Here is a 13295-nt window from a genome sequence, read left to right on the forward strand (position 1 = left end):
TTCGTATGGAAAAGTTGAAATCATATAATTTTACTAGCACCTGACTGATAAATTTTATTTTCACTAGTAATATATATCTACCGGTGAAAATGTATTTCGATATGATTTTACTGAATTGACATATTTCAAGAAATATTTTCGAGATAGATACAAGACTGCTTTTTGGATTTTTATTTAGGAATAACCCGAGAATTTCTGATTTAGAATCAGGGACGTCATTTTAGCTTTTTTTTCAGGGGAGGGGGTAAAAGTTGATTAGTCAGTGATCGTTTTTTAATATATTGATTTTATTAAAATTCATAGTATTTCATTAAATGATATGCATTTTTTGGCTCAATTCAAGAGGGAGGGGGGAGCAGATGCCCCCACCTGCCTTTCCCAAATGGCGACCATGGAAGTATGGTGGTGTTTTTATTCGCATCCAATCATCTGCCATGTACTGTTCCATTACATCTTTGTAGAATGTATTGTCTATTCTGGAGGTAAAACATATTTGTGCACAATCTCACGGCTGTCGATAAGAATGATCGTTTTCCTCACTTTGCCGTGAAGAATGACTCAATTACTTCTCGAAAAATTCTAACACTAATTCTGCAGAAACTTTGGCTGGTGTAAAATTCTATGAATTATATTTCTATCCAAGTCCGTTAGTTTGGCAATAAGCCCAAGAATGTCTTAAATATTTTCTCGACCTTCTTTATAGGGTTTGTGCCACCTAAAAAACACATTCATGGTTAGTGACATCTCCATAATCTTCAATGAAATTCAATTCAATGTGCCATTGTTCAAAAATTTTCTTTGTAAACGTAACTAGGTATCAAAAAACTGACTACAGTCTGTACATGCAGCTAAGGGATTTACAAAAATTTTTTTTTTTTAAATACTCCAAATCGTGTAGCACGGCGATATATAAATGCATGGGTTAATGGTTTACTCCCATTTATTGGACTTGAACTACATCTGGAACCTCTCCTACTGTGTCATGAGTTGCTTTTTGGAGTGCACGCATATCGCTGAAGATTTTGCTCGTTTACTTTATAATCTGAAGTCATTTACACGTGAATATCATTAGAAATTTCGTTCTTTGTCTCCTTTATTTCCTGGAAGTATTTACCGTGTAAATCAAGGGATGAGTGTAATGGTAATTTTGACTGACAGTGCAAGCGTATCAAACGTTTATTTTCTAGATTATATTAACTAATCGTAAATCTTTCGCGATCCCGGGATTTTATTACCCATACATTTGTATTACATTTTGCGTTATAAGTAAATTATAAAGTAATAAAAATATTTCAAGCAACCAATTTAACTTAAAAGTTCGCTTTGAGTTAAATTAATATTTACTAGTAAAATATTTAAAAAAAATTGCACTGCGCGGTCTAATACTCCTATACGTTTTTTAATACAAAAGTAGAAAATTTAAAGTTTTGCCACTGGTTTATAAAGATTTAAATAACTGAATAACTATTGGGAAATAGTTTCTTAAGATTTTTATAAAATAGATTAGATCAAATTGAAACACAGACTCAACTCCATAAAAGGAAAGAGGATGGTAATTTTTTTTATTTAAGGTTTAGTTTGTCCCTATACAGTCTATTGTGGTTTTCACTATTGCAGAATATGTATACCATTAATGACCCTGGTTCGGTCTACCTGCTTCCAATGGCTATCGCTCTCATGACATTCGAGCATTTCATTGCGGATCTTTTTGGTTATAAACGTGTACCTGTTTCTATGGCGAGGTTTTTGCCAAAATGCTAATATTTAATTGCAAATTAATCAAGTACTTTTATCACGAATAACATCTCTATAAGTAAATGTCCAATATTTATTATATTTTTTATTTACCACTATTGGATTCATTCGTATTAATCAGGCCCCATAACGAGAAATAATATTTTTTATAGTAAAATCTTAGCGTACCGCAGAAAAATTTACGTGCTATTTTCGGCATGCGTTTCGTTCATTGGCTATAGCTGCGAAACATCTTTGATCGCACATTCTCACCCGTTACCATGTGAGGTATGATGACACATCCTTCCTGTCAGGTCGTTAATACTAATTTACAAGATATTATTTATTTTAAAATTTCATCTCGTTCTTCATCTTATGTATGATATGTTGAAAGTAACGTTTGAATTTTGTTATATGCAAAAATTATGTTAATAAATTAATATTGTATTTCAAGTAAATACATCAGTAAAGTATAACCATGATAAAGGCAACGACAGATTTCATTTATCATGTCCCCTTTTGATATCGGTGTATGTGTATGCCATGTATTTTTCTCCCCAACTTCTCTAAAACTCCCCGAATTTTACCTTTCGCATATGTAATATATAGAGGTAAAATGTCGTTGTGAACAAAAAAAATATCCGCTATTGCGCAAAACTACCTGACCGATTTCAATGGCATTTTAAAATCGGGTTTATAAAAATCTAACTTATATCAGAAAAGCTCTTTGTGTTAAACTCATTGGAAGTTTTTTATATATAAAAGCTTCCAATGAGTTTGACTATATATAAATTTTGAAAAATATATTTTTTGCAGTCATTTTAAATGAATTATTTTCGTTTTTTATCTAGAAAAAATTGCTATCTTCTGAATTTCGATTTTTTTATTAATTTTATTTTCCCGAAAGAAAAGCAGCTTTTAAGTTGTTAATCCGCGCAGTAATAGTAAAATACACACAATTTTATTTAACAATTAAAGAAAATATGTACACACAAGTTTACGAATGTGAGCAAAATTTAAAAAAAAAAACATGCAAAAAACAAACCTCTTTTCGAAATCGCTTACAAAATTCAAGTAGTTTTTTTTTATTTTATTTAAACATTTATGATATTCTCTATGAACTGATGTAGCTCATTATTAGTTTTTTATACATAATATGTACCGCCAACTCGATTTGAATTAATCATCACGATCAATCGGAGATATAATTATATAGTAATCATTAATTCCGATCTCCTAGATACGATAGAAATTGAAAAACATAATGGTTCATATTTGATTCGAACCCAGGTCTTTTAATACCCGAAACACTTCGTTGAACTTTTTATAGGACAATTTAAATGAGCAATATATAAAATAATTGCTCCATAAAACGAATTGCTTGTGCATTATTGTTGGACAAATTAGGTGCGAGCGAGCTTTGGTTAGAACCGTAAACACCTTATGAATAAATCTCTGCAACAAATCCTATTTCGAAGATTTACCTTACATAAATGCACAAACAATTCATTTCATGGAACAAAGTATTTATTTAAATGCACATATCTCTTAGTTATAATAATTTCCTGTTAAATCACACCCAGCTTTTGACCACTCTATGTTTTGAGTGATTATCGAAAATTTGATTATCCGCTTTTATAAACTCCCCATACTCGTTAACTGGAAAATAAAATTTACGATATACTTAGTCATATCCCAGCATTTTTTTGTATTATATTGAGTTTCTACCATTTTTTCCACACACATGTGAGATAGTATTTAGACGTTACTCTAAACTGATTAATGAAAATAATGTTTGTTTTTTTTCAGAATTATTTTGAGTTTGATTCAACATTTTTTATACACACATAATATGTGAAAAATACGCAAAATAACTCCCAGGTATTATTCAAATTAAAAAATGTGTATAAATTAACTCACTACTCAAAGGGTTAAATCGAGTGGATTATGTCCTGACTTTCTCGATTAGGCATTTTATCTCAGGTTATATGCTCATAATCTTTTTCAGGCTTGTTATTTTTTCAATGTGAATTTGCAAACCCTCTCGACTATCTCCTATGAGTATATCGTATCATCAGCATATCGCAGTATATTTATTAAAGAGACTCCGTTTATTTTCTCCCTTTGTCTGTGTTTATGTTTATCAATATTTCCCCAAACTTATTATATGGATAAGTGTTAAAAAATCACAGGGTACAAAATGCAATCCTATCAATATTCACTCAATAGTGGATTTAATTTTTTTATCAATATCTTACTTTGTCAAACGCCTTCTCAAAGTCCACGAAACATTAGTCAACATTTACAATAAAATTGCGATAATGTTGTTTGAAAATTTTTAGGGTTTATTATGATATGAATTGTCTCTTAAAAATTATCATTCGGTTCTTCACTCTTTATAATTTTTTTTTATTGTAAATCTTCCGTTGAAACATGGCGGGCAATGCCAAAATCAAAGTCTGTAAAGCAGTGCATCTATTTTAATAATTATAAATTATTAGTATAGATACCAATTTTTATCCACGACCGATTTTATTTTTATATATTCATCAGTGATATTAGGAAAATCTAGGAAAAGCTTATCTGTGATGATCGATTGGAATTATAATTATATACAATCTCCCAAACAAGAAAGAAATTAAAAAATATTAGGGTCTACAAGGGATTCGAACCCATGTATTTTATGTATTAGTCACCGACCTATAGCACTGGTATATCGTGCTGGGTAAAGGTTCGTATTTTCGGTATTGTAACACACGTCGATTTTGACCACCTGTCAGGTGTCATGTATTCTACAATGTTGTATGTCCGCGGTGGCGCAAAAACTACTTGAATTTTTAGCATGTCAAATCATCATTCGAAACACTTTTCTCGCAAAGCGTGTCATCTAATGCCGCACACAAAAAGTTTTCAGCATTGTTTCGGATGAGTCGCGCGAGTGCAAAAGGTTAATTGGATATCCGATTAAAAAAATTGGTCGTGCATCAAACACAAACAAAGATGGCGGCGGTCGCGGCGAATACAATGAAAGCGTCTCGAGAGCCGATGACAAAACGCACGATAAAATAATGTCCGTCTCTGTGTGCGTGCGCGAGTATGTTTGTTTTGGTGAGCGTGTGTGTGCGCGTGCTTTAGTGCCCGTCAGTCGATTATCGAGCGCCGGCCGGTAACGGTTACGAGTTCGCAACGCGTTACAAACCAATTACAAACGGCCCATCCCTAGCGCTCTCGCGACTGCGACTCCGACTCGGCCGCCATTGTTGCCGTCAGCCGAACTCCTCTTCATCGGTGAACCGTCTACGAAATTACTTTTCCCCCGATTGTCTTTTATGATATAAAGCCCGCAACACTTTTCTCAACCAAACAAACCGACAAACGCACAATGAGAACACTCGCGAGATGCGAACGTCCGTGTGCGTAGTGCACCGGCGCACAGTAGTTCATTATTAAAATCTAACCATACAATACTTTATTATCTAACCCTAACCACTCTTTTTTTACTTTATTTTTAAACTTGTGAAATGATTTAGCTAATAAATATCGCAAGTAATTTATTTTTAATTTATAACAAAAATAATTAATATAGTACAGCGCTTTTTTGAATTCCGTGTTGTAAGTATGTAGACCGGTTCCTTCGACACCCGCTAAATTGTTTGATATAATTCTTCACAAATATATCCATAATTAGTGTTGACAGGCTTTAGTGAACCAGTAACACGGTTTTTATCCGCATCGTTTCACAAACTTAACCTCTTGTGTTACACTAAAGCAGTGACAAAATCCCTTGTTACTAAAATACCTAGTCTATATCGACTTTTAAATAGTATTTGACAAAGTTTATCATGAACTCAATAATGCTAACCATTTATGAAGTGGTTATTGTCAGTCGCCAGTTCTGGAGTACCGCACGATAATTTTGCTCTTTTTTATTACTGACAAACATGCGGCAATTACGAATATAGAATTAATTATTATATTTTTATGACTAAAATATGCTCCGGTTGTTCGACAACCTGCTACCTTTCAGCATTCCTTTTAATCAGAAATACGTAAAATGAAAATCTTGGAATGACGTGTATGCACGGATGGAGTTTCAGTATGCATATCGCAAAAGTTTACCATAAGGCGTCGAAGATGCTCGTCTTCGTTATGTGGAGCGCGCGTTATTTTTAACAATTTATAATGTACGATACATTATTTCGTAGTATTATTAAAAAAATGATTCATTGTTAGAAATAATAGCGAAGTGAAGTACTCGTTGTTGTTGGAAAGGATTCAGAGAAAATTGCTGATCGTATCTGTATTTGCATGTGCCTTTGTAACATGTATTTAATGAATCATTTTTGAAATTTCTGAAGGGTGGCGTCGACAATCCGGCGATGCTGCGGGCTGTCTAGTAGCTAACCTTAACCTATAAGACTCTTTGGGCCATTATGTTTGACCTATACCTTCTTGGAAAACATATTTTTGAGCTACAAGCCTTTTGAACGCGTAAATCGACTTAAGTCGCTCGATTGATTTATTTACCAAAAAAATATTTTTTTGTAAATAATTTAATATATATTTTTGATTAGCGCGTCAATGGGTTAAGAACATAATGAAAGACAGCGACCGTTTATTTAACACGAGCCATCCAGATTCTCATACAAGTTTTATATACAAGTTTTTTTAAAACTTTTATTTCAATAATATAAATAATTTTACAAACATACTAATTATACCAGCAACTATTTTCATGTTTATAATTAGTTATTAGCTAAAATTTGATGAAAAAATAAGAATATAATTTAAAATGTTGTTGGTTATAACTTATGGAATAACCTTTACAATTTTAGCGAAAGAAAAAGAAAAATATAGAAAATAAAAACAATAAATTATGTTATATTTAGCCTATAAAGCAATATGTGATTGGCATTTTGTATTTAAATTTAAGGTTGATTTTATCGTATTAACTGATACACAAGATTAGTGGGTTAGTGTCGTTTCGCGAAATATTTTTATAATATTTATTGTTAGCATTTGAATGTGCTAATATGCATTTTTTTAAAGATAAGTATTAAAATGTTTATCATATATTACTTTTATGGCTTTATTTTGACTGACTTGTAATTTAGAAAAAACAGTATTATTGTTGTTAAATATACAAAGATGTTTTCGTTGATACCTATGAGGAGCGTAAATGCGTGTATATGTATGAAATGCTTGGAGAGAATCTGTCATGCCGTGATGGTCAGATTTTTAATTAAAAAATAAAAATAAATCATGTTAAATATTGCATATCATTGCGCTCCCTTTTAATTAAAAATGGGCTGCCACTTAAGAAACCTCTTACTACATGTATCGAATCAAATCAATATATTTTTCGTATAATTTATAAGCATAGATGTTAATTGCGGGGGAGGGGGAACGCTCGGTAACGAGCGTTCCAACTGCGCCGACACGGTTTTATTGCTTTTGACGTTGATTTTTGACTTCTGAGAAGGGATAATTATTTTTTGCGCTCTCATATTAATCAAAATTTGGTTTAGATATGCTTCATTCGCTTCTTAATTATTGTACGTCGTAATATTGTTATAAAAAAGTCTTAATATGACGGAGCGCTTCCACTGCGACAGCGACGACCAAGTAGTGATTCACTATACTTCAAAGTATACGAAATGGATCTACTTCATAGTGACTGTTAAAAGAAACGGAATGTAGACTTATTTTATTAATTATAAAATATTTTTACAACTTGCAATTGATAGACGTTAGAGATTATTTTAATTATTCATCCGTGAGATTAGGAAAATCTAGGAAAAAATCTGTGATAATAAATTGGAATTATAATTACACAATAATCCAATCTCCCAGTTGCGAAAGAATAAAATAAATAATACTTGTGTCCATATGGGTTTCGAACTCAGATCTTAATCGCCATTTTACTATTTTTTATACCTATAAATATAAATGACCCCCATTTTATATATTCACAACTGTGAGTTCTTGATACTATCCATAATTGCATGCTAAATACTTGGCTCCATCGTTTCAACTCGATGCTTAAAATCACTGCCGTCTAATTCGCACCTACCTGTGAAATCAGCGCTTTAACCAAAGGGTTCAATTTGTTAACTAAACTAAATGTTTTATGTGGTAGACCTGCGTTAATTCTTTGTTCACTTCTAAACCAGGTATAGGGTAAAATCTTCATAAACATCCATAATGATCGCATGCCACGCCAGAATCGCGATTTGAACCACAGTGCGGCGTCGGAACTATTTGACGCGAGCGATTGCAAACCTTTTTTTTATTTTGCCAAAATCGATATTTATACTGACCCTCAACCCACAAGTAGAATGCCGCAAATTACCGAAGCGATTATATCGCAATTCCATTTACTAGAGTATCTATCGTGGGTGGCACTTTTAAAAGTAAAGTAGGACTAAATAGGGATAATGATTGTTCAGATAACGAAACATCAGATTTTCGAAGCAATGAAATCGCGTATATTTTTGATGTTGATTTGAGTCTTTTGGTCTCTCAAACCACTTGAAAATTCTGCCTCAGATTGTAAGTTGGATATGGTCTCAATTATTTATTCATCATTCAAAATTTGGGATCTAGGATCGTATCAGTTTAACCACATGCTGATATCTTTGTTTTACACTTACAGACATTATTTTCATTGTTTGATGACATTGTCCGTTACGTGCTACGCAACAAATTAGCATTATCTGCTATTTTTATCTCTTTTGTACAATCTGGATACATACTAATGGTTTGGTATCTATTCGCGTGTTCACTTGGTGTTAATTAATACGGATAATTCCAATTTTGATGTTCAGAAGACGAATGAAGGAGATGAAAGACTGCAAATACCAGATAATGTGGTAAACATTGTATGAAAACGAAGTTTCTGTAATGTTAGATTATGAAAATTAACTTAGGTAATCAAATCATATTGGTGTTTTTATAAGACGTTTACTACTACTATTTGCAATCATGCACAACCTTCATTAATCTTTTTAACATCTTTAATTAGTGAAAAATGAAACTCTTAGTGTCAATTTACAAAAGGTAGCGCAAAAATCACTTTATATTATAAAAATCGAATAACTTTTGAATGAAAATAGCATGTAGATTTTTTTTTAGTTATATTTATTTATACTCTTGGATATTACTATAAACATATTGTGGAATATAATATCATTCAAAAGCCCTCCCTCTTCAGCTTCACAAATCCGAGCTGTTTCTAGGAAGCGTTCCATGACAATTTGCAATGTTTCTAGTTCTAACGCTCTGATTTATTCTCGAATATTATTATTTTATGGTTTTGTGGTTTGTTTATGTAAACTCTTTTCTTAAGATAATCCCAAAGAAAACAGCTGGAGCTGTCAGATCAGGCGAACGCAGTGGCCATTTAATTTATGTTTCTGTCATTGAATATTTGAAGAATCTATATTGTTGCTCTTTCAGTGTGGGCAGTTGGCCTATCTTGCTGAAACTATAAATATGAGATCTATCTCTGGACGAATAAAATTTTCAATCATCCCTTGGTATCTCTTTCCTGTTATCTGTCTGTCTGTTAATGCATGTTTCGTGTTTCAAAGAATAAGAAGCTTTTAAACAATCTTCCTTACATTCAGGTACTTCTAAAAATACTTTATACGTACGAATCAGGCGGGTGTGTGTGGTGGTGTGGTGAGATATCCCTCCTTTGGCTCGCTCACACATAAAGTAACGGGCACCCAAATAGCACGTTTCCAATTTACCGTGTTATTGGGGGGTCTACTGTATTGCATAATATTTTTTACATTAATATCCTACGCCGATAACACTTCTTAGATTGATCATTCACAATGACCATTATTTTATTCTCCGCTTCTATTTTCAAACAATATGGGAATCTTTGTTTTTGTAGTTCTAAGCCATATTTAGATAAAATGTACGGATTAGTTATTTTTGTTATATCGGTATTTCATTTTGAAATACCGGTATTGCAATTTCTAGTTGTGTACTTCTTCATAATAAATCTCTCAAATATCTCTAAAAAAAAAGATATTTTCTTTTTAAAATGTAAAGTGTCTTTTGCGCCATTCCGTATAAACGAGGTTACACTTGTTATTTCTAGAACATTGATAAAAGAGTTGAAATATATTTTTTTTATAATTTTCTTTTAAAACAGCTGACCATATTTCATGAAGGATTATATAATATATCTTACTTTTTCAGTACAATAATATGTAACAAACTCAATGCGGTGTATAATTTTTTTATTAATCAACGTTTTCAATATTTGAGTATTCATAATAATAAAATCAGTAAACGTTAAACCGAGCATTTAAAAAAATGTTGATTGCCACTTACCAGCTTTAAACAGGCCAAGATTAGCGGCAAAAGTTTAGAAGATTTTAAAGATAAATTAGGGATTGATGAATCTGCGTAGGAAGGCCGGTAAATGATGACGGTATATAAGTAATAAAAATGTATTCGAATTGTAGTCGAAAACACAAAAATCTATTTTTGTTACATCTTTAGCTAAATAGCGTGATAAATATGTTACACAGTATTTTTTTTGTGTAAAATCGTGATGACGAAACGCACAAATCTTTCACAGATTCATGAAACAGTTTTTCTTCTCATTAAGTAAGTTTCAATAAAGCTAAATATCAAAAATTATTAATGGCAATTTAACATATTCTTGATATAAGTGTTGTATTTGGCTCTCATTTAACATGTTCTTCACACGCTGGTTTTAAAGTAATGCATTTGATCATAAAAATATATAACAGTGTAGCGGATTTTACTAGCTCGATAGACGGGCAGTATAAGTTCCTGACTATTGACCTGAAAGACCTGAGTTCGAATCCCATACGGATCTTAGTGTTTTTAAATTTCTATCGTGCCTGGGAGATCGGAATTAGTGATTATTATATAATTATAATTCCGATCGATCGTCACAGCTTAGGTCTACCTAGATTTTCCTAATCTCATGGATGAATATCATGATGATTAATTAAAATCGAGCTAGATTGTACATATCTGGTATTAAAAATTCTTTAATAATGAGGTAATACATTATGTATTAAAAAATCGATAAAATATCAGGTAACGTGTTATTAGCAGGCGCGTAAGGCGAGATACATTCCTTTTCACTCGCTCGCGTTGGAAGTGACGAGAGTGAGTGACGGGCGTGCGTTACATGCGCTCCGCAAGCCTTTACTTGTCACTTAACACGCGAGCGAACGAAAGGGAATGTATCTCACCTTACGCGCCTGGTTATTAGGAGCTTTAGATTATAAAAGTGACCATGAGATTTACGGATAGCTAAAAAAGTAAAAAAGTGTTTGCTTTAAAAATTTTATAATTTATATAATAATTGTAAATATTCCTTTGCAACGTGACAAGCGTTAGCCCAAATGCGTTACGACGAGACAACACAATCAACAAATATTAAGTAAGTCTGTAAATCAATGACTTTTTATTAATTATAAACTATTATTACAGTTCACAATTAATATATATAAACGACCTGATTCGATTCGTTTAAATTATTCGTTTTGATATTCACATGTGATATTAGGTAAATCTAAGAAAACCTAATCTGTGATAATCGATTAGAATTATAAGTATTTATATAACAATCACTAATTCCAATCTCCTTAACACGATGGACATTGAAAAACACTAAGGTCCATATATAATTCGAATCACGTCTTTTAAGGCATAAGACACCGACTTACATAAGAATTTACTTAAATATAGGGATAAGGTAAACGTTCAAAATATATATTTTTGTTTTGTGTCCCATAAGCGGTGTAATACGTACTGTTTTCATAGTAAATTTTGAAAGACAGCTGTCAAAATCAGGGCTATCATTTTTACCATACAACTTTTTGGTTGAATTGTCAGATCTAAAGATTGTCATATTTAATACTGACTGGAGTTGAAAATATGGCATCTGAATCAAATTTTAGTATATAACTCGTTTGGTTTGAAAAGTCCGAACAAATCAGGACAAAATATTCTTTGAAAAATTGACGAATCTAATTTTTGCACTACGTGCGCTATAGGTGCAAATATGTCCTAGTTTTTGCATGCAAATATATTCTAGTTTGTCCTAGTCTTGGCAACGTGTTTCTCGCTTGCAAATCGAATTTGTTATAATTTGTATTTAGAAGCCATTTAGCTGAAAATAACCAAGCCAATCAATCTGAAATGAATGAGGCTATAAATTTTCCAATGTATAAATTTAGTATTTCGTAGCTAAATATATTTCCATGAGTGTTAATTGGTTGCATTATGTGATACACTAATTGATTTAATTTTCTAATAAATGCTAAGCTCTTAGTTATAAATATATTGTAATAATATCGATATCAACATTGATATTGATGTCTTGATACACTCCTTTGGATCGGTTGAGCAGTATGTTGATATTTCGACAGTATATGCTTCTCGTGTTTATGCGATACGTTCGTCCGTAAGTAATAATGTATATAATCTACAGACTAATGGGTTTCGAATGATCAAATCTTGCTTATTGCAAATTACAGATGAGTATTGAAACAATACCGATTAATGTCAGAATCAGAATTTTCAAAGTTATTTCTATTCGGTACGTATGTATGTGGTTATGTAACTAATCTTCTTCGAAAATATTATATAATATTTCACAAGTACAAAATCCAAAACGCATATCTAGATGGATGGACATGTTTTATAACATTTCATGATGTTTATTTTTTGCTACTCTCTCAATTCCATATCAAGGTTGTATATATGTACATATATACCTTTTAAGTCCAATACGCCGAGAGTGATCGATCGTGACAGGCCTCTCGGATCTTTCAATTCTATCCGACCGTGTCTCTCTCTCTCTCTCTCTCTCTCTAGTTATTGTTTCGAGCAGCGTTTGTCATATTTTGTGCTACGGAGACAAATCCGTTCGATCCGATTTGCGGTGACTCATTCGATGGTACACGATTGCGCTCTCTCGTTCGCTCTCCTATTTCCTAAGCCGACTTTGGAATCTATTATTAGTGTATGCTGGGCCCTTCGAGAGCTGCACGCCGCGCGAATGCATAAAAACGTGCGCTGGCAAGCTTTTAAAACGCGAATTGTTCTATTAATGATCACCATGGAGACTCCCCCTTTTGCTACCGAGCAATCTCCTCTCGCTCTCCTATGTGTGTATAATAGCTTCAAAGCTACACCCTTGTTTTTATTATAGAGGGGCATGCGTCAAGTTCGTCAAAATGATGGGTCCGAGATGTGCAGTTTCGATTCGGCGCATTTGCATAAATAAGCAGCTGCCTCTCAGTAGCGGTACTTCAATCTATTTTATTTAATGTAAAACGTTAGAAAACTTATACTATATACTACTTTGATAGTATATAGTAAAGTCTTTACACTTTATTACAACTCCTACAACTTTCGCAAGACTGTTATGATTTGATCCTTAGGAAAGTAATCCACGATCAATATTCCTTTCGCGTCCTAAAAATCACTTTCCCGACGGAATGCAACGACGTTGTTTTTAGGGTGGTAGTAAACCCATATTCTTCCATTATTTATAC

The 13295-nt window shown here is 32.5% G+C and overlaps 1 protein-coding gene across 50 annotated transcripts in view; it reads left to right on the top strand.

The window, feature by feature from the left end:
* Positions 1-13295, top strand: part of tou (bromodomain adjacent to zinc finger domain 2B toutatis) — a 104976-nt gene that overhangs the window by 21332 nt on the left and 70349 nt on the right. For 13 of the 50 annotated variants that reach the window (XM_088182645.1, XM_088182638.1, XM_088182613.1 and 10 more), the window contains exon 1: positions 4878-5022. The exons of the other annotated variants lie outside the window; for them this stretch is intronic. The gene's annotated coding sequence lies outside the window, so the exon portion shown is untranslated. Of the gene's footprint in view, positions 1-4877; positions 5023-13295 lie in introns of those variants that run through there. 50 annotated transcript variants of the gene reach the window in all.

This window comes from Plectrocnemia conspersa, unplaced genomic scaffold (genome assembly GCF_051122295.1).
Source record: "Plectrocnemia conspersa isolate PC_06_02 unplaced genomic scaffold, ASM5112229v1 ptg000003l, whole genome shotgun sequence".
In the NCBI taxonomy this organism is placed as follows: Eukaryota; Metazoa; Arthropoda; class Insecta; order Trichoptera; family Polycentropodidae; genus Plectrocnemia; species Plectrocnemia conspersa.